Here is a 21,098-nt window from a genome sequence, read left to right as displayed (position 1 = left end):
CTCCTTTATTAAAGTTAGCCTTTTTTTCTTCGACATGAATTTTATATGAACTTGCCATCTGCTGCATGATCTCTGTTTAGAAAATTATAAATATTGGGATAAAACATTGCAGCCCTGCTTAAGAACTGCTTAAGAAAAGAAAAGGAGACTGAAACCTTTCTCAGAAAACCAGAAACCTTTTTCCACTCTGAAAGTTATGCAAGAGTAGTTCTTCTGTTGTGACAAAACTTGGGTAGATTCCATGGATGGCAGCCATTTTGTACAGCTTTGCCTTACAGAAGAGTAGGAAATAGCTGTGCTGTATGTGTCCCAGACTGTGTTTCTATCATGGTTTTAAGAAATGCTGAACCATACACAACTGCAGTCTCCCTATTCTACGGACTCTAAGGTTTTAATTTGTGGAAAGTTGAGCTGGTTTGTTTTAGCCTTCCCCCCACCCCCACCCCAAAATAGAGATTTGCCTAAGTCTGTTCATGCTATTCTTTGTCGCCCATGGTACCAGTCTGAGTTATTATGTACAAAGCTGACTTTGGCCAGGATTAGGACATCTATTGTCCTCCAGATATTGTCATGCTAGAACTAGCCCCATTCTTCCTTATTGGTTACACAAATGGTTGCTAGAAACTATAGTTCAACAACATTGGGAGGGTCAGAGATTTGTCTCTTGGGCCAATTTAGACTTTGACATATCAGAATATTTGGAACAGCTCTGGCTTACTTTTAGACAGAGCAAGAGTCCTGAATAAAACTTGCAGCTTCTAACATAGGAAAATAGGAAGTGCAGTTCTTAAAATATAAATAAATAAACAATGGAATAATTAAAGACTATGCTGACTATCCAACTACAGAGTAGGCTACCTGATTTGCTTTCCTTCCTTCTTTCTAGATTATATAGCCCATCACTGTAAGACATCACAGTCAGACACATATCCAATTTTTCCTGATTCAGTCAGGTGTAGAAATAGATAATCAGTGATTCCATGTAGATATTCCAGAGGAGAGGTAAAAAAACTGTAGAAGTCCACAAACAGAAGCAATTTATCCCCTGAACTCTTACCAGAAGATGCTTCCCATAAAGACATTAGCATTTTTACTAATTATGGCATCTACTTGGAGTAGACGTGAACCATTTTATCTTTAAAGTGCTTTGCAAATCTCCTGCAGTAGGCGTTTGTGGTTAGTTGAGTCTGATCCCATCTAGCCCATTAACCGAGAAAGGTCTGCCAGGCATTTCACGGAAGATTCAATAATAGTAAAGGTTGTATTTGTTGCAAAATTCATATCTTTGTGCTCTAACCACTTATCAGATGATAAGAAAGATCTTTCCGTCTGGAGAGCATCCAAACATTGCAGTGGAAATATTGGCCTTCGTCAAAGAGACCATATCTGACATAAAGCAATTTCCTATATATTTTTTATAATGCCCTACTGCTTTTGCTCATTTTTCATCATTTCAAGTTGGTGGGGTGGCTGCCTCATTCTCAGAAAGGGAATTGAAATGTTTTTGACCAAGGTAGAAAAAATATCCAAGGAAAGACTGGGAAATCTGTGCCTCTCCACATGTTGTTGAACTATAACTCCTTTAATCTCCATTAACCATGAAAGTAAAAACCACCAAGAGTTGCTTGGAGTTGTTATTAATATTAGAGGCCAAAATCGTCTGGTGCCCTACACTTTCCCATAGCTTTTAAAGATGTCAATAATTTTAAATAGAACCCTATGATGTTCTTTCCTGCTTGAATGCTTATCTACAACTTCTGTGGACATATAAAGCCTGCTTTATATATTCAGATAGACAAGGTATGGACAAACACAATCGTTTCCTCTCTTGTTGCCTTAGATATCCTCATTCAAAGGTGAGTTTTTTCCCCCACAATCATAGGAAAAGTACAGAGAAAACACAATGTTACTTGTAACTGACATGGGACAGTGTTTAATCTCATAAAACTGAACTGAATATTTGTTGGGCAAATGCAATGGCTTACCACAGTAAAATAGACTAAGTAGCAAAAGTGGTCTAAGGTAAATGGCCTTATTTTTGTTACTTAAGTTTTTTTAAAAAATGACTTTTGAATATTTGCCAAGATGGAATTGTTTCAGGATCCCAACAAGCATACTTGTCCTATCTCATCAAACCCCTTGTCACATTCGTTCTGATGTTTTATGCCGAGCCAGGCCAGAAGGCTGGTATGCTACTGTGATATTCTGACAGAACACTTTGCATTTCAAATGCCACGCCCACCTGGATGACAATATTTATGGCTTTGTTCACAAGCCTCCTTCTCTGATAAGGCTCCAACTGAACAGCCATACAATGGTTGCTCAGAGCACAGGGTGTTTTGCTACAGGCATCAGGGCAGGTGCACCTGTGCTAAAAACTAACATAATAAAGGTTCGTTTACCGATAACCAGATTTTAAGACTAGTATAGAAAGGTAAGGCCAATTGCTATAATGGGGAAAAAATAATAATGATAAAACTCAAATACTGACTTCTCGGAGAGATGATCACATTTTTTTTTATCAGATCTGGAAAGATTATATAAGATATGCTAAGAATAACTTTTCTTTTAATAAATTTAGCATTATGGGGAAATTATGACTGAATGTTGAGATATATTGTCCTGGACTATTATCTTGTATTCTTGTTTCTTCTTGCCTTACAGAATATTAAAAATGAAAAAAAAAAGAATGATAATACTGGGAGGGGGGAGTGTGGTATGAGAAAGCAGTAAGTTACATAACTATCTCATTGTCTTGGTAGGTCAAAATTCCTAGGGAGGAAAAATACTGGATGCTGCTGTTGAACTTGTAAACTATCTAGGAAGAACCAGATTAGTAAAATTATAGATCAAAAGCCCCCCCCCTTTTTTTTTGCATTAAAAGCACACCAATCAAATGCTAGACATAAAAGGAATAAGGAAGTATTTTGAGTTTCAGCCAGGCCGATGCTATGAGTCCAATATCCTAAGAATAATCCACATACATACTATTATAACACTCATCAATGGGCCAACTCCTCACTCAATCACCCCAAATGCTCTCTGGAATCATCAGATTTTCAGCAGGTTTCTAAATATTAGGGTGATAGAGTTTGTCAACATTATATCTGGTGGGAGATATAAGAGAAGAGCTTTTGCACAAAATGCTCTCCTTGGAGCCCTTTTTTTACATGAATTTGGGGTCTTTAGCAAGTCCTCTCTGCCATCATGTATTCAATGGGCAAATTCTATTTGGTGTTAGCAATCCTAACCAGACCCCAAGCCATGTCAGTAACAACAGGCAGTTTGAATTGCACTTGGAAACCAACTGGCAGCCAATGGAGTTTCCATAATACTGGTGCTTTATGTCTATAGTTCTTATTTCTACATTTTGAACTATGTGCAGTTTCTAGATGATCTTCAGGGACGCTCCCTTGTAGAGTGCATTACAGTCATTTCACCGAGCATTGGCAAAGATTTGAGTGATTATTGCCAATACATTCGGTTCCAGAAATGACCACAAATCTGGGCAAATACCCCCCTGACATACTCACAATTATTTTTCTAGTATTTATTATTTGTTTATTTTTTATATCCTGCCTTTATTATTTTTTTTATAAACAACGCAAGGGGATGAACACACCTTCCTTCTTCTATTTTCCCCACAAAAAACAACCCTGTGAGGTGAATTGGGCTGAGAGATAGTGACTGGCTCAAAACACCCAGCTGGTTTTCATAGCTAAAGTGGAACTAGAACTCACAATCTCCTGGTTTCCTGATTGATGCTTTAACTATTGGACCAGATTGGCTAATAGTAGCCAAGAGTCCAGGAAAATCCCCAAATTATATACCAGTTCTTTATTGAAGAGTAAAAGCCCATCAAAACACTAAGATTGGTCTTATCCCATGCTCAGTCAGTCTCTGAATCAATAGCTACTCCATCTTGCTATGGTTACCCTGTTTTCCCCAAAATAAGACATTCCCTGATAATAAGCCCAATCGGGCTTTTGAGCACGTGGCAATAAGGCCAAGCACTTATTTCAGGGTTCAAAAAAATATAAGACAGGGTCTTATTTTTGGGGAAACACGGTAAGTACCAACCTATTTCTCCCCATCTAAACCCCTACAGCTTCCAGACACCTTGTTTAACTTCTACTAGATTTTCCAGTTGGTCTGTGGTAGAGATGTAGAGCTGGGCATCATCAGCATATTGGGGATAATGGGCCCAACTATCAAATAATATGTCATTTGGTTCTGTGTAGTTGTTAAAGAAAATGTGGGAGAAAGCTGGGCATGAGAGTGTGTGAATGTACAAAGGAATGCAGATTAGGTATGGAGAAACAATACAGCTCAGAAGTAAGGGCTGTGAAAAGAAAGCATTTGAAAGACATACTACCTTAATTAACTCACTAAAAATGTGACTGGGAATTCACTCTTATGGTTTTCAATATTATATTTTATCCCAACTGAGCATTAAAGATGCCTTTCTGAAATCCCCGAATTTCTTGCTTCTTTTACTAGCCAACTATGTGGGATTTAACATTGTGACAACCCACGCTGGAGTGCTCCAGGGCTCAATCTTTCCTTCCCCACACAAAACAACTAAAAAATCTGCTCAATGAAACCACTTTAAACTGATGTCTGTAACTCACACTCCTGACCGATGTCCAGAAGGATACTATTCTCAATGGTACTGGTGGTTTCTGACAAGTCCAGCAGGGCTAACAGAGTCATGCTTCCTCCAACCATTTGATACTGTGGATCATCAATGAGACACCATTGTTGTTTCTGTCTCATGCCTGAGTTTGATCCCTGGATGAAAAGGGCCCAGCTAATGTGCTTTTCCCCGAATTCTTTACAGCTACCATTCCACTACTTTCTCAACAACTTTCTCTGAAAAATCAAAGGTTAGAAACTATTTGATAATTATCTTAATAAAGATGGGTCTGAAGGCAGCCTGGTGATGGTACACCAAGCCTCTTCTGGGACATTGATATTTTCCCCTTTGACAATAAAACCCTCACAAAGGCCCAGTCCCAGACTCAAGCTGCAGATAGAAATGAGGAAAGGCAGAAGTCCAACCTGCAAGTGGCAGAGTTCATCTTAACGAAGGATTCTGCTAATTCTTCAGGATCAACAGCTTCAACTTCTTCCTAGCTGGTAATGTCACAAATAGTAATGTTCAATCCCTCTTTGGACTTTGTCCAGCAAACTTCCAACTTTGAGGAAATGCTAATGATTTAATCCACAAAGTACTTGGCCACCATCTCAGAGCCATCCATCAGCCATCCTTCTGGCCAACCTTTTATCGAAAAGTAGACTGCATACTACAAATATGGAACTGACCCAGAAATTGCTGTCTATGACATAAATACTAATAACACCCATGAAAGGCCTGGGGAAGTGGATTCTTCCCCAGCATTTTTTCCAAAGAGCCTGTAGTACAGTGGACTAAAGCACTGTTATTAACATCTACTGCTTGCAATTACTGCAAGTTCAAATCTCACCAGGCTCAAGGTTGACTCAGCCTTCCATCCTTTCAAAGGTAGGTAAAATGAGGACCCAGATTGTGGGGGCAATAAGCTGACTTTGTATAAATATACAAAAGTATGAAGGCTATTGCTTAACGCATTGTAAGCCACCCTGAGTCTCCAGAGAAGGGTGGCATATAAATTAAAAAAACAAAAAGCAAAAGCAAAGGGAAAGGGAAAGGATCTACAATAGCTTGTGTTCAGCCATAGCTTCCTACTTCATCTACCTGTTGCAGAAACCTTTGTGCTAGCTATTTGATAAGGAGAAACTGGGAATACACTTTCATTTAATTTCTCATAGCAAGCATACCCATTGGGGAGAAAAGGAAACATTATAAAAGGGTTGGCTTCAGAGGCCGAGTCTTAAATTGCCGCAGGAGCTGGGGGAACAACTAGAATGGAGGTATTGACTGGAAACAACTCTTGCTATTGAAGATATATGGTTTTAATCAAAAACAATGTGGCCAGGCAAACCTCAGTTGGGTTGGGCAGTGTTTATGCTGCTGAAGGCTTCTTAATAGGCAAAGGGCCCAAAGGCAGTGAAACAGAGTAGGGCACAATCTAGAACTTTTCTTCTCGACACAAAGAGTCCCGATAGAGTCAAATATTATGGAAGATTTGATCAGTCAGAGAAAAGCAAACTACCCAGTATGACTCACTGAAAGAAAATTGATAATTAGAAAGGCAGAATCAGACACAGTCAATTCCTTTAAGCGATCATAACCCAAACTAACAAGATAAAATTATAATAAAGCATGCTAACAACATCTCCTACAGTGAGACTTTTTAGGGCAACATCTAATATTATGCAAGATTATTTTCATTAATCTAAAAGACTCTTTTAATCTTCTCTTCCCCTTGCAGCTTGTAGAGCCTCTCGAGCCGCACTGCCAACTTCCACCGGATTTTTCAAGAAGCAAACTGGAAGACTTAGACTATGAATATTATACCGGCCATATTTACGACTAGCACTTGTGATTTGATTTCATTTACATTTAAAAGTAATGAAAACTTAGCAAATTACTTCAACTACCTCTGACAAACAGAGGGAGGAGGGAGGGAGGGAGGGAGGGACAATTTTCCCCTTTTATCATGTTAAAAATTAAAATTTGGTAAATTTGGAGAGGACTTGCAATTCTTCAGTCTTTGGATGTAACCTTAGATTTAGAGTCATTTTACTGGAACTGGACTACCTCACTAGTCCAGAGTGAATTTATAACTGTAATTGATTTTCAGTGTCAGCAACAATAATTTCCCTGAGCACTCAATTCTTTGGGCCAGCCAGGGAATGTGTAGATGGGCCTGCCATCACGGTATGATGGAATTCATAAAAGCCATGGTTTACAATTGGCCTTGAAGTTGATACCTGCTAGAACCTCTTTAACTGAAATACATATTTTCCTTGAACTGTACTGCTATCATGTGAACCCAGGAAAACACATAGTTTCTTCATGGAGATGCCGACAGATGCAGTAAGCACACCCTCACCAGGATCCATCTGCAGTCCATTAAAACAACATGATGGTTAAATCATAGATACAATGAAAACTATCTTATATTAATTAGACAAGACACAACTTTTTTTTTTTTTTTGCTTTAATTTATATGCCACCCTTCTCCGGAGACTCAGGGCAGCTTACAATGCATTAAGCAATAGCCTTCATACTTTTGTATATTTATATAAAGTCAACTTTTCCAGTTCTGTCAAATTTAGAAAGAGAAGCAATAGCCATAGCAATAGCGCTTAGACTTATATACCGCTTCACAGTGCTTTACAGCCCTCTCTAAGCAGTTTACAGTGTCAGAGTATTGCCCCCAACAATTCAGGTCCCCATTTTACCGACCTCAGAAGGATGGAAGGCTGAGTCAACCTTGAGCCTGGTGAGAATCAAACTGCTGGCAGTCGGCAAAATTAGCCTGCAATACTGCATTCTAACCACTGCACCACCACGGCTGTCAGAAAACATTGTTCTCTGCCTTTTCTCTCTCTGTCTTTTGGGTATACAGCATAATAAGATGAAGCAGGTGTAGAACTATAGGACATCAGTCAGTACAATTGCAGTATAGATTTTACTAGCAGAGATTCTTGGGGGTGAGGGGAAATGAAGTATCCATTTGTCTGTAGAGCCATATTAAATAAGAGTTCATTAGGGCAGGGGTGTATGTTAGTTTTTTAATTTTCTGGGCCAAATTTCTATATATTCGGTTTTAAATTGTTTTTAAATTTTGTAAATTTATATGTGTTTTAATATGGCTGTACACCATCCTGAGTCCTTCGGGAGAAGGGTGATATAGAAAACTAATAAATCTAAAATCTAAATCTAAATCTTTCGTCCAACTAATTTAGAACAACAATCAGCGGAAAGCAACAGGGGCCACATCAAGCTCTTTTTAAAAACACTGAAGAAAAACTCAAAAACTCAATGTCGCAGCAAAACTATTTCGACAGTTTTAAAATCCTAAACGAACAAAGGAGGTGCTTGCTTGATACCAAAAGGTAATGAAGGTCCCAAGGGAATCTTTATGAGGAGAATGTTCTATAACTGAAGAGTTACTGCTTAAAAGCAATCCGACTATCTCCCACCTCAGTTATTTAGAGCAGAAGCAACAACAACAAAAAATTCAATAGGATAGAAAAAGACATTCCTTTGCATATCAGGATCCTAACGCAGCAGGGTTTTAAGGATAACAACTGCATAATGAATTGACCCAAAAAACTATTTTAGTCATTGCAGTGTAAATCAATTAATGTTTTTTTTTCATTGTAGAAACTTTTTTCCCAACATTCATTTACAGATGGATAATACAATCAGATTGCTTTGCAGTACATTCTTGGCATAATAGAAAACCAGAGGGTGGAGCTCTAATACCTATACAGTATTTGGTAGGAGACACTGATAATCAGTAAAAAAAGCTGAATTCTAACATACATTTCCAAATAAACTTGATAACCTTGTTTGTCCTTTCATGACACTCGGAATCTATCCTTGGGAAGCAACCTCACCATATTTTCAACTGATTAACTGTAGTTTTGCAAGTCGAAGGCGTGAGAATTTCTTAAAAAATAAATTCATAGTACCAAGCCATTTTTCCTTGCAGGTAATGCAACATCCTACATGGATTATTTTAGAGTAGATAAAGGGACAAATAATTGACATTTCAGGGCTCCACTCCTCCCTGCCCAAATTGTCACTTGGTGCTTCAAAATTGTGTCTGGGTTCCAAATAACTTATTACAAATGGGGAGGTGGGGGGAGGAGTTACCAAAAATATAGGTAGTCCTCAACTTACAACCGTTCATTTAGAGATGTTTGAAGTTACACCACCATTGAAAAAAGGGACTTACGACTTTTTCACACTTACGACCGTTGCAGCATTCCCGTGGTTAGGTGATCAAAATTCAGACACTTGGCAACTGACTGGTATTTATGACATGCGATCACCTTCTGACAAGCAAAGTCAATGGGGAAGCCAGATTCACATAACAACTGTGTTACTAACTTAAGAACTGCAGTGATTCACTTAACGAATGTGGCAAGAAAGGTTCATTAAATGGGGCAAAAATCACTTTAAACAATTGTTTTGCTTAGCAACAGAAATTTTGGGCTCAATTGTGGTCGTAAGTCAAAAGGACTCCCTGTATTTGAGCACTTGCAAGTTTACACAGTGCACTGGCTTAAATCACAGCACCTTTAACACTACTAAAATATAATGAAATTTATCTCTATAGCCTCGAAGATAAGTTTTTACTTGTGGCTCAGCTCCATTTATTTATTTATTTATCAAATTTTTATACCGCCCTTCTCCCAAAGGGACTCAGGGCGGTGTACAGCCAAGATAAAAACCAACAATATAAAAGTTAAAAACAATTTAAAATTATTAGATAGTTTGGCCAATCATCTAAAACACAATAACCCGTTAAAATAATATTTTAGGCCAGCTCTGCTTGATGGAATAATAGCGTTTTAAGGGCGGAAGGTACGGAGGTCGGAAATCCGACGAATCTCCGGGGGCAGCTCGTTCCAGAGGGCAGGTACTCCTACAGAGAAGGCTCTCCCCCTGGAGGTCGCCAGTCGACACTGTCTAATCGACGGCACCCAGAGGAGACCCTCTCTGTGGGAGCATACTGGTTGGTGGGAGGCTATCGGAGGCAGAAGGCGGTCTCGTAAATAACCAGGTCCTATGCCATGGAGCGCTTTAAAGGTGGCGACCAATACCTTGAATCGCACCCGGAAGACCACTGGGAGCTAGTGCAGCTCGCGCAGGAATTTAAATATGGACAAGCAAAATAATAAAATGAAAACTTCGAAACCATATATAATCCTGATTGGGCTAAACCCTGCCTTTAAAATATTAAAAGAAAAAAAAACTCTATTCGCCACAAAACCCAGGATTATTAACTGCTTCATTTCCTATAAATCTATATATTTTGTTTGCATCCTGCCTTTATTATTTTTACAAATAATTCAAGGCAGCTAACATATCCTACATATCTTCCTCCTCCTATTTTTCCCACAACAACCCTGTGATTGGGCTGAGAGAGAGAGTGACTGGCCCAAGGTACCCAGCTGGCTTTCATACGAATGCTATATCACTCCTACATATGTCAACCCTTTTATAAAAAGTAGAGGTTTTTCTAATTCAGAGGTGCCAGAATTTCGTAATTACATTTGATCACAATGTAGAAACATTAAGTCATGGATTTTTCTTTCTCGCTGAATTTTTTCTTTCTTTCAACCTAATGGAATATTGGGAAGAAATTGTGTAGCAGGACTCTGTCTGTCCATGCATGGTAACTTCCAAAAACTGGAAGAGGCATACAGTCCCAGAAAAAAGCAGAAACACCGACATGCAAACATATTACATATTTACAGTTTTGCATGTTTTTTTTTATTTTTCCTTGGTTCTGGGGGGAGGAGAAATTATCCCCCTCAGAACGGGCCCGCAATTTGGGTGTCTTCCTAGACTCACAGCTAAGATTAGAGCAACATCTGTCAGCTGTGGTTAGGGGAACCTTTGCACAGGTTCGCCTGGTGTACCAATTGCGACCCTACTTGGATCAGGAGGTTCTCCTCACAGTCACTCATGCCCTTGTCACCTCACGGTTAGATTATTGCAACGCGCTCTACATGAGGCTACCCTTGAAAAGTGTTCAGAGACTACAGTTGGTCCAGAATACAGCCGCGCGAGCTGTCATGGGTGCACCTAGGTACACTCACATTACACCAATTCTCTGTGAGCCGCACTGGCTCCCTATTGGTCTCCGGTCACAATTCAAGGTGTTGGTTATTACCTTTAAAGCCCTACATGGCTCAGGGCCAGGTTATCTTCGAGACCGCCTTCTACCGCATAACTCCCAGCAATCGGTAAGATCCCACAGAGTTGGTCTCCTCTGGGTCCCGTCAGCTAAACAATGCTGGCTGGTGGGCCCGTGGGGGAGGGCCTTCTCTGTGCTGCCCCAGCTCTCTGGAACCAGTTACCTCCTGAGATCTGGACCATCCCCACCCTATTGGCCTTCCGAAAAGCGGTGAAGACCTGGCTTTTCCGGCAGGCCTGGGGCCGTTGATCTCGCTGTTGCGATCTGGCGAGATCTGGCCATGAATAGTGTGAATGGGTTTTAATTGTTTTTAATATTTTAATTTTTAATGTTTTTATATGTGGATTTTAAATGCATTGTAAGTGCAATGCACCTTGAGTCTTCGGAGAAAGGCGGCATACAAGTTGAATAAATAAATAAATAAATTTTGTTACTCAAGGAACATAAGCATCTTCATTTTTGTTTAACACCATCTAAATTAAACATACTGGAGAGGAAAAAGAAAAAAAACCCACCGTTCTATGCATTGGTAACAATACTGAATCTGTTATACAAAGTGTACCCTATAGAAAATGTACAACAAATTACATTAAAAGTTTGAACTGGTTGTCATTTTCTTCTAAAGTCTTCTTCATTTCTTTTTCACGCCTGGTCTTTGAACAAGTACAATAACATTTTCTCAGGAAAAACAATTATTTAGCATATGGCACCTCTGGAAAAAAAAATCTTGAATGTGATTCATTTAATAAAATATATTGTGATTGGACCTACGGGGCCTGACTTTGGGGTACGACTCGTTTTTCAAACTCTACAAAGCATGGAAAGGTAAGTCGAGAGCTGATTAAAATTAAGAGTTGAACAAATCTGTAATCATCCGTTTGGGAGAATGTAAAGATAAACATGTATTGAAGTGAAACAAATACTAACCTGGGTCAATTTGCCCAGGAAAATTGAATCTATTGCCCATGAATTGCCATGGTGGCAATTGTTTGAAGTTGGGGCTTGGATTCAATTAAATTTTAATGTGGTCTCTTTAACACACACAAAAAATATACATGAGTTGCTAGAGTTCCAGCTGAACAGCGAAATGTGTGCAATGGTTGCAGCCACATGATTTTAATATTAACCATGCCAGAAGCGCATTCATCATCTGCAGCAATACAGAAACCCTCATGATAAATTGCTCCTAGTCTGTTCTCTTCCCTTGATTAATATTCAGCTTCTGCTACTGCATAAGATGAAACACCGTATCTATCATTACCAAAGAAGGAACATAATAAAGTTCTGACACAACCAATATTCCGGAGATACAGCATAGCAATAGTATATTTGATCAAGGAAGGTTCCAGAAAGAACTTTTAACATATTACGGAAATTATCCTAGGATTCTAACTCTGCAACAGACTTAAGCGGCTGAGAACTGATGGTGGGGTATATACCCTTTCCACTTATATTACACGCTTATGATGAAAGACAGTATTTTGTGCCATTCAGCTCTTATTCATTTTGGTGCCTTCTGGTCAGTGTTGACTCCTGGTGACTGTCTGGACAAGCCCCTGCAGTTTTCTTGGCAGGGTTTTTCAGAAGTGACTTGTCATTGCCTCCTTCCTATGGCTGAGAGAGAGTGACTGGCCCAAGATCACTCAGCTGGTTTTATGTCTAAAATGGGATTAGAACTCATGATCACCTAATTTCTAGCCTGATGCCTTAACCACTACACCAAACTGGGTGTTTAACCAAACTGGGTCTTGAGCCAAGAGTAAGAAAACTTGTGCTAATCTCATCTTCACATCCAACAGAAACAAACCTAAACATTTTGCGCGGCAAGGGTTTTTCACAGAAGTATATTTGTAAGCTACTGTTCAGCTGCAGAATAAAACAGCAGATCAGCAGAGGTTATATATAAATACTGTTCTCCCCTTTCAGAGAATTTAAATGCCTGCATTTTAATTTGCTCAAACAATTTGACAGGTTTAAGATGAAAACACATCCCTTACAGCAGGACAAAAAAAGAAATATTCTCGCCAAACAATATACACCGGTAATGACATTTCTAGATTCTGTAACAGGGATATACACCAAGCCTTCACCAAGCCTTTAGTGGCCCAAATTCAATGATATCAGTAAGACGTATCGACCAGCCAAACTTCATAATCAACCAGCCCTATCTGATATGTCAATGATTGGACTGTGCTACGCTAGAAAAGGAAGAAAAGTGAGATATGCAAAATGTGAGATATGCAAATACCCGTTCTCCACTTATTTTAATTAAAGACAGGGATGATGATAAAGTATCTTTGTTCCAAAAAGAATATGGAAATTTTGGATGCCTGAGTAAGGTCCATATAGCCAGCAGGGGCACTAGCAATCCGAGATAGTACATTCCAGCAACAGATCAATCACATAAAGCTGCCAATGCTGGTTTTTCCTATAAATTTAAGCTATTGCACAACTCAAGATTTAAAATCTAACCGAACCATATCCATATGCTTCCCTTCTTGATCAAGTATATAACAAGGTCCCCTCCAATTCTGTTCCATTAACAATTTTACTATCCCATTGCAGAAAATTATCGAAACCTAAGTCTATCAAGAAATGAATGGGGCCTATTTACAAGCAATGGATACTAGGGTAAAATGTTAGTGTTTACTTAGGGCAGGTTTTGAAAGCCCCAATCCAGTCTACCCTACTTTGTCCATCCTGAATAAAAACCCTGCACACCCAATCCTGCAGCATAAGGCACCCGTGTCCTTTTGATGACAATTTCTACACTAAGCTAATTCAGACATTTTATCAATCTCTTCCCAGCATGATGCCACTCCACCTCACTTAGGCAGAGAATTAAACTGTCTTCTGCAGATTTTTGCCACCTAGACTATACTACACTTCAGTTCAGAAGCAAAGCTTCCCAATACACTTTAGTTAAGAGTTGGGCATATTTATTTTGGACTGGAAATGGGTTGGGAAAAGAATAGCATCACCCAGCAAGGTATAATTCAAAGGAGGATATAATTTATTTATTTATTTATTTATTTATTTATTTTTTCAATTTGTATACTGCCCTACTCCCGAAGGACTCAGGGCGGTGAACAGCCATAGAATAAAACATATAAATACAAAATTTAAAATAAAGTAAAATGAATTAAATAATTTGGCTGAAAATTTAAAACCCCGATAATTTAAAACCAAATTTAAAATTTCCATTTAAAAAGGGGAAAAACTTAAGTCAGGCCAGCTTGATGAAATAAGAACGTCTTGAGTGCGCGACAGAAGGTACGCAGATCCGGGATCCTCCGTATCTCCGGGGGGAGCTCGTTCCAGATAGTAGGTGCCCCCAAAGAGAAGGCTCTCCCCCTGGGGGCCGCCAGTCGACATTGTTTGAAATGATCTAAGTAGAATTCACAAAAGTTCTTCCTTGACTTTTAAATCAGACCCAAAATGCTTTGTCTTGTGATATTTTCAGCTCCTGACTTCCCAGCATAAGTGTTAATAGATACTTTTCCATTACTATAACCTTTCTTTGTAAGTAACATTTTCTAAAAACAATAGTTTAATGAGTCCAAAGTAAAACATTAAAGGAACAGTGGCATAAAATTGTAAATGTTAAACTTGGATATTTTGTTTTTACAGTGGGGCTCTTTAAACAGAACCTTCTACAAAAGATTGTATAATGAATGTAATTCTATTCACTGTTCTCACTCATAGCAAAGGCCCATTTCTAACCAGCCACCTGTGTTTTTCCTTAAAAATTACAGCAGCTAAATAGGCTTTCTCCCTAGAAGATACCTGCAAAACTCCGCGCTCCCCACCCCTTTTGCTCATCCCTACTATCTGGGTGGAGAAGCTGCCTATTTTGGTTACATAAGGAATGGCACTTACGCCTAATCCATACAAATAAAGGAAACTGTCTCACAGGCACACAAGTACTGAATGGGGCATTATGGCTACATTAACAGCCATGTGTATACTATATTCAGATGGTTTTTAATTAAAAGCAATAGGGTAAAGCCTAAGAGAGAACTGGGAAGGCTTACAAGCCCAGCTTTGGGTAGACTTTTGTTTACATCAGAGTTGCTGTTGGTGGGAAGATAATAGGCTCTGCCTTGCATACACAAGATACAACATTCAATTTTTAGCTGCTGTGGAGCTTGCCTGTTCATTTTACTGAAGTTCTTGGTTTACATCTTTAATAACATTCATTTGAAGGGCTAAACAGAGAGAGTGTCTCATTCCTATTCAAACACAGTTCTTTGTGGACTCTCCTGGCTTCTGGAAGAGAAACCAGGACAATGTCACTAGTGGGGGGGGGGGACTGAATTAAGCTATATTGTCCTGTAAAGGTAAAGTCTTCTTCAGAGTCCAGCCCTGATGGCCCATACACCCATACAGTTTTCTTGCTAACAGTAAGGGATTTGTCACTGTCATCAGCAGGGGTGTAGTTCCATCATATGATGATTGTAGGATGGTGGTTTTTCTTCTTCTTTATTTTATCTCCAATATCTGGAAGGGGAACCCTGAGATTCTTCCACCTGCACTCTTGAAACAATTTACCTGTTTAATCTACACGGTGCAAAAGAGAAAAAGCCATATCTTCTTAATGCCTGCAGTTGTTTTTGGTAATCAAACGAACCAGCTCTTTGGAATACTGATTTGGTGGCTTTGAATGGAAAATTCCTTCAGTCTCTTTTGGAGAAAGGATCCCCAACTCCACATGTCCGTTTCCGTTCTGCATGGCCATTAAATATCGCCTTCCCTGCTGCCTCTTCGTCTCTTATTGACACTTCTACATTCCATCTTGCTAAGGGTTCGATTACTAATTCCTTGGACTCAATCCTGCATGCAACTTTCCCCAAAGTCTGTCTCCTGTGATTTTTTTTTTTTACTCACAACAAGAAGGGCATTTTGCATCTGTTCAGAGATACCTGCATTATTTCCCAAAGAAATAGGATCGTGGCTTGAAATTTGGTGCTTGGGGGTGGGGGCTGTTAGGAGCTGCTGTAGACCAAGATCCTCTGTAAGCACTGCATTGTCCAGCACGCTTTTTCTCCCGCTCCCCCCCCCCTGCTTTTTCACTGCTACGAAGTCCAATTCCTTGACTGTTCCTTGTTCCTCGAGACAATTTGGGTTTCCATGCTCTGTCACGAGGCAGTGGAAGGACGGTGCTTTATGCAGCACGCAGGATGCAGACCCCGACTTCGGCCAAATCACGAAAAATTCCAAGGGTATCTGGACAGCTCTCGGCCCCTTGGCCCCCTCCTTGCTGCTTTTACCAGACGGCCTGTCATCCTCCTCCAACATGACAGCAGTTCCAGGGAAAGATTTAAAATAAGAAAGCTGCCTCGGCCTATTTAGCTAGTCACGTGGAGCGAGGCCATGCCCGTCTCGGATTTTGCTACGTGCGTGGCCTATGCTGGGCTGGGCAGCCGCCGCAAACCTGAATCATAACGCCCCCTGATGATTAACCAAGAGGCGGAAGCAGCAGGAAGCACGCGATCCATGTAGCTCCGGTTAATTTCCAAAGGGATCCTGCGATTCCTGATTAAAGGCGTCCAAGCTGGAACGGATACAGGGGCGAGGGAAGAGGTCGAAGGGCGGGGAAGGGTGAATCCATCTCATCTAAAACAGTCTGATCGGCTTCGACGCTTAACGTGCCTTTTCCGACCGCAACTCTTTAAAACAGCAGATGGACGCAGGGAGACGCGGAAACGTGACTGCGAAAAAGCAAAAAGCCTTCCGCCAGGGGAGCTTTACCGCCTGATCTCGCAGGGCTGATCTCAATCAACCCTAGCTCTGATCCGTCAGTTGAGCAGACGCGCTTCTCCCGCCTGTACTCGTGAATGGACGCTACCTGGATTCTCTCTTCCTCCCCCACCAACTTCCCTTCCCACCCGCCCCGTTTCGCCCTTTCCGCGTTGTTTGCGAAGAAGCGCTAAAGAACTCCTTGGGGCCTCCCATCCGAGAGCCATCTCTTGGAAACAACATATACGTTGTATCTCCTGCCTTCCCTTGTCAATAGTCTCGGGTTCCTCCTCCTCTCTTCCCCTCCCCCCTTTTGCAAAGCTGAAGACTACCGGGAGGGGAAGGGAGGGGAGGGGAGGGGGGGAGGAAACCAGCAGAACAATTACTGAAGCTCCAACACGCAGAGCTTTTTCCTTGACGCACTGACTCCCGATGAGCACTTTCGAAGCATGGAGAAAACCTATATCAACGTTCCCCTTTCTTCTTCCCCCCTTCTTTTTCTTACGTGAGCCTCTCCAGAAGTTCACTTGCATATGGACGACCTGCTCCTTCCACACCTTCCAAAATAACCCCAGTTTAAGAGAGGGCGGCGAGGCTCTAGAGGAGCAAGGGTTGAACCATATACGTTTCAGCCAAAAGGTTTTTACAATGGCAGGCTCACAGAGCTAATTGTTTTGCCACCTTTCCCAATCAACACGCTAAACGAAAAGGTACCTGAAGCGCTCTCGATACTGATCAAACTGCCTCGCTTAGCATTCCTCGCATTCAAGAGAGTTCTCGCCTATCGCAGTGCTACTTAGGAATGGCCATTTGACACGTCGTTATAGGCGGCAAAAACGGAAAGATGAATGAAACTGCCCCAGCACGTTTGGAGGAAAATAGCACATCGCTGGGGCTCACGGGAGATCGCCAAACTCAGCAGAACTTTCGCAATGTGGTCTTTGGGGATCATTAAGCGAGGAAGGATGGAAGATTTTGTTTGTCTGTTCTTACGGTCTCTTTTACCTCTTAAAAATAGATTCAAAAGATTTAGACTCAAGCTCCCTTCTTTGAAACCTCCCTCTTAATAAAATAAAACAAAACCACAACATACTGTTTAGTTACAGCACCTCTTTCCAAAACAAACACAGGTCCCCAGCCTAGGGAAGCGTGCCACTGTTTCACAGCAGGTCTCTGCAGTGAAGAAGTCAGGAAAGGTTCATCTTTCCTAAGTGGCGACGAATGCGGATGTCGTGAGGCAGGGTGGCTATGGCGTGCAAACAGAGAAGATCAGTATTGGCAAAAGGGACCAAGGGAACCTGGAAACTAAATAATGAGCTTCAATCGCGAGCGATTTTAATGCATCAGTCTCCATTCCCTCGCTCCCTTTAAGAGCAGCCTCTTCATATATAAAACTTCTGGCCAGTTTTCTGCCTCCGGCGTTCCTCCTTGCCCCCCCCCCATTTTGCAGTATTTGCATTGTCACCGGTCTCCCTTCTTTAGGCAAGTATCTCCAAGGCGTCGGATTTCCCTTCATCATCACAACTTTTGCCTGCAGGGGAATCCCATGAGAATGGCCCTTAGCTGTCCGAGGTGCTGAAACAAAAGTCCCGTTGCTGCAGTGAGGCTTTTAGGTGCGCACTCTTGCCTTGGATGGATTTCTGCGGCCGTTGCGAGAGTCCGCAGCTGTGCTGTTTGCTGTCCAGGGTACTGAAATGGAATCTGTAGTCGAAGAATGCTGCCCAGCGTACAAGAAAATCCTCCGCTATCTACAATTTTTCCTCCCCGCCTCTTTTTATAGCTAGTCACACCGATTCTGCACCAAAACGCGGGAGGAAGAAAAGTGATTTCAGCCAGCAAAGCACAATCACTTAGTTGAACCCTATCTTCCTCTCTCCCTCGCGGGCACTCACTCTTTCACACACAGACAGACAAATACTGCAGAAGAACTCTTACGTGTACAGAATGCACCACCAGAGTCTTTTTAGAATAATAGCAAATCAAACGCAGAAACGAACGTTTCTTTTCTTCTCCTTCCCTCTCGTTTGCTCTATCGGAAACAACAATATGGTTGGAAAAATATCACCGTTTCTCCCAGCCTGCCATAGTTCTCCCTTCCTTCCACGGCTTTAGCCGTGGAAGAGCTTCCGAAGGCAAGCAGGGGGCTTTCAGCCTCTGCGTTTCCTTACCTTGGCTCCAGATGAGTTCTGCTCGGTTGCCTCTGTGGAGGATTATGAGACTGGGGTGTGCTGCTGCAGTTGGGAAGTAAGAACAGCCGCTCCTGACCTCCCCAAATCTCCTTCTTCAATGGAATGGGAGCTGTGCCCTCATCAAAGATGGCCGTCGTTCCCAACGTCAGCAGCTTTTAATAGACATCTATTGAGAGGCAGAGGGGGATGGGAGGAGAGGAGAGGAAAAGAGGACGGGGGGGAGGCGGAGGCAGGCTAGCGTCTGTGGGAGCTTGACTCATCAGAAGCTGCTGTTGCTGCACTGTACCGCAATCCTTTGCATTTTGCTCCACTTGTTATTAAATAGGATAAATTCATTTCAAATTGTGTAAAGAACGTTAGTTTGAAGTGACCTGGACTGCATTCTATAATATGAATAGATTTTGCTTATCCATGTGGAGCTTTTTTTTTTTCCGCGAAGGTTTGATTGAAAAGTGGAGAGAAGGAGAAATAATGCGGTAGTAATTTGTTTTCACCAAAGGGGTGGTGCAAAAAAAAAAAACCTGAAAGAAAGAATGAAAGGGTATCCCTCTGAAGTCCCCAGTAACTCCATATATGGCCTGTCGACGTGGGCTTCTATTTTTATGTATGTTTTTTCTTCTGTATTGTTTCCTATGTTTCAACAGATCACCTTTTCTGACAGAGTGAAGGAGAGTCTCTAAACATGTTATAGTGCAAAAAATTAAGATATCTTTTTCTACATCGAGCAATGGAATCAAACTGCTTAAATCAATACAGTAGTTAATCTGTACTTTACAATGCAGTTTTGCCAGATGTGATTTTCTCAGAACTAATCTTTTCAATAAACATATATTCCTTTAAAAAAAATAGTATACCAATGGAACAAATCTTATCCTCTCTAATTATACTTATTTTACTCAGCTTGAAAGTGCAAGCTGAACTGTTAACAGAAACTTATTTCTTAAAAGGAAGGCTTCTTTGCTATTAAAAACTATAACACCAAAAACTAGCTGATGCATAAAAAAATACTTCTAGGATATGATTTAAAACAAGTAGACTTCAAACACATGAATCCAAATCTTCCTGTACTATAGAACAATCATAATGAAGCATCTCTGTCTCATCCGTAAGTAAGCAAACAATCTGATGACATGAAATGGCATATTTTTCACAAAGGACCATTCTGAGTTGCAGAACTGAGAGAAAAGCAATTATTAAATACTTGAGTAAAATAAAATAGTTTATCAAGCATTGTGGGCTTGGGAGCTCTGCAGGAAAGTAGAAATAATGTTATATGTCCCTCTATTTTTTTTATTTTTAAAAATATTTTTATTAAAGTTTTTTTAAAAAAACAAAAAGAAATATTAACACTTTCTTCTTTTCAATAGTTTCGCATCAGTAATCCATACTTATACATTTTCTCTCTCTTATCCTAATATATTTTTTATACATATATTTCTAATATATCATATATATACCACTACAATGTATTATATTATTCTAATTGTTTTATTTACATAAACGTGTACCCAATTTCCTTTCCACAATTTTTGTTTCTTCCCATTTGTTCTTATATTTCTACTCCTAATTCAACCGTTATTTAATCTTTCCTTGTCCTTTTTTCCCTTTTCCATGTCCTTTTTTCCCACTAATAACCTGATTATTGGCTATGCACTGAATATTTAGAAAGTTCTGTCCTCACAAAAATACCAGTAAATGTTCTGAGATGAGGTGAAGAGGATATCTGGTAAGTAAAAAAAGAAAAATAAACAATGATGATCACAGAAGTAGGTATGAGTTGTGTATGTAACATTCCACAGTTAATGTGGCTATTGCTAGGTGTTAAAGGGACCAGAATGGGATGGAATTCTTGTCCTATTAAAAGTTCATCTATTCACAGATAGTCCAACCTGTATATCAAGGGAATCCAACTTTGGTAACTATAAGATTTATGGACTTCAACTCCAAGAACTCCCTAGCATCCCTAATCTAAATCAACAGTAAAACTCTGCTTTTTCCTTTATAGGACTTGCATTGAGGGGGAAAAGATGCTAGGCTGGAATTGAGACAACCACTCTAATTGTGGTTTAATTGCACATTTTACCCAGGCCTTTTTTTTTTAAAGGCAAGCTGTATTAATAAATACAATAGCAAAGCTCCGATTCAATGAAACAGGAATATAAACAGCAAACAACCACAACATAGCCCAGTTATCTCTATTATTAATGGGGAATTGTGCTTAAGAACAACTTATTTATTATTATTTTATTTGTTAAATTTATTTACCACCTATCTTGCCACTCTACCCTTAAGATACTCTAGGCTGCTTACAATAATAAAAAGGAAGAAAATGAAATTATAAACA

At 40.2% G+C, this 21,098-nt stretch overlaps 1 protein-coding gene across 1 annotated transcript in view; it reads right to left on the bottom strand.

Annotated features, from left to right (window-relative positions):
• SNAP25 (synaptosome associated protein 25) overlaps window positions 1-18,824 on the bottom strand; it is a 67,563-nt gene extending 48,739 nt beyond the window's left edge. The window contains exon 1 of the mRNA XM_070956337.1: window positions 18,734-18,824. The gene's annotated coding sequence lies outside the window, so the exon portion shown is untranslated. The remainder of the gene's footprint in view (window positions 1-18,733) is intronic.
• Between the last annotated feature and the right edge of the window lie 2,274 nt (window positions 18,825-21,098).

The sequence above is a fragment of the Pituophis catenifer genome, unplaced genomic scaffold, assembly GCF_029215685.1.
Source record: "Pituophis catenifer annectens isolate HBS135680 unplaced genomic scaffold, rPitCat1.0.hap2 SCAF_1, whole genome shotgun sequence".
Classification (NCBI taxonomy): Eukaryota; Metazoa; Chordata; class Lepidosauria; order Squamata; family Colubridae; genus Pituophis; species Pituophis catenifer.
Note: the sequence above shows the minus strand (reverse complement) of the source record. Positions and strands in the feature narration are given on the sequence as shown.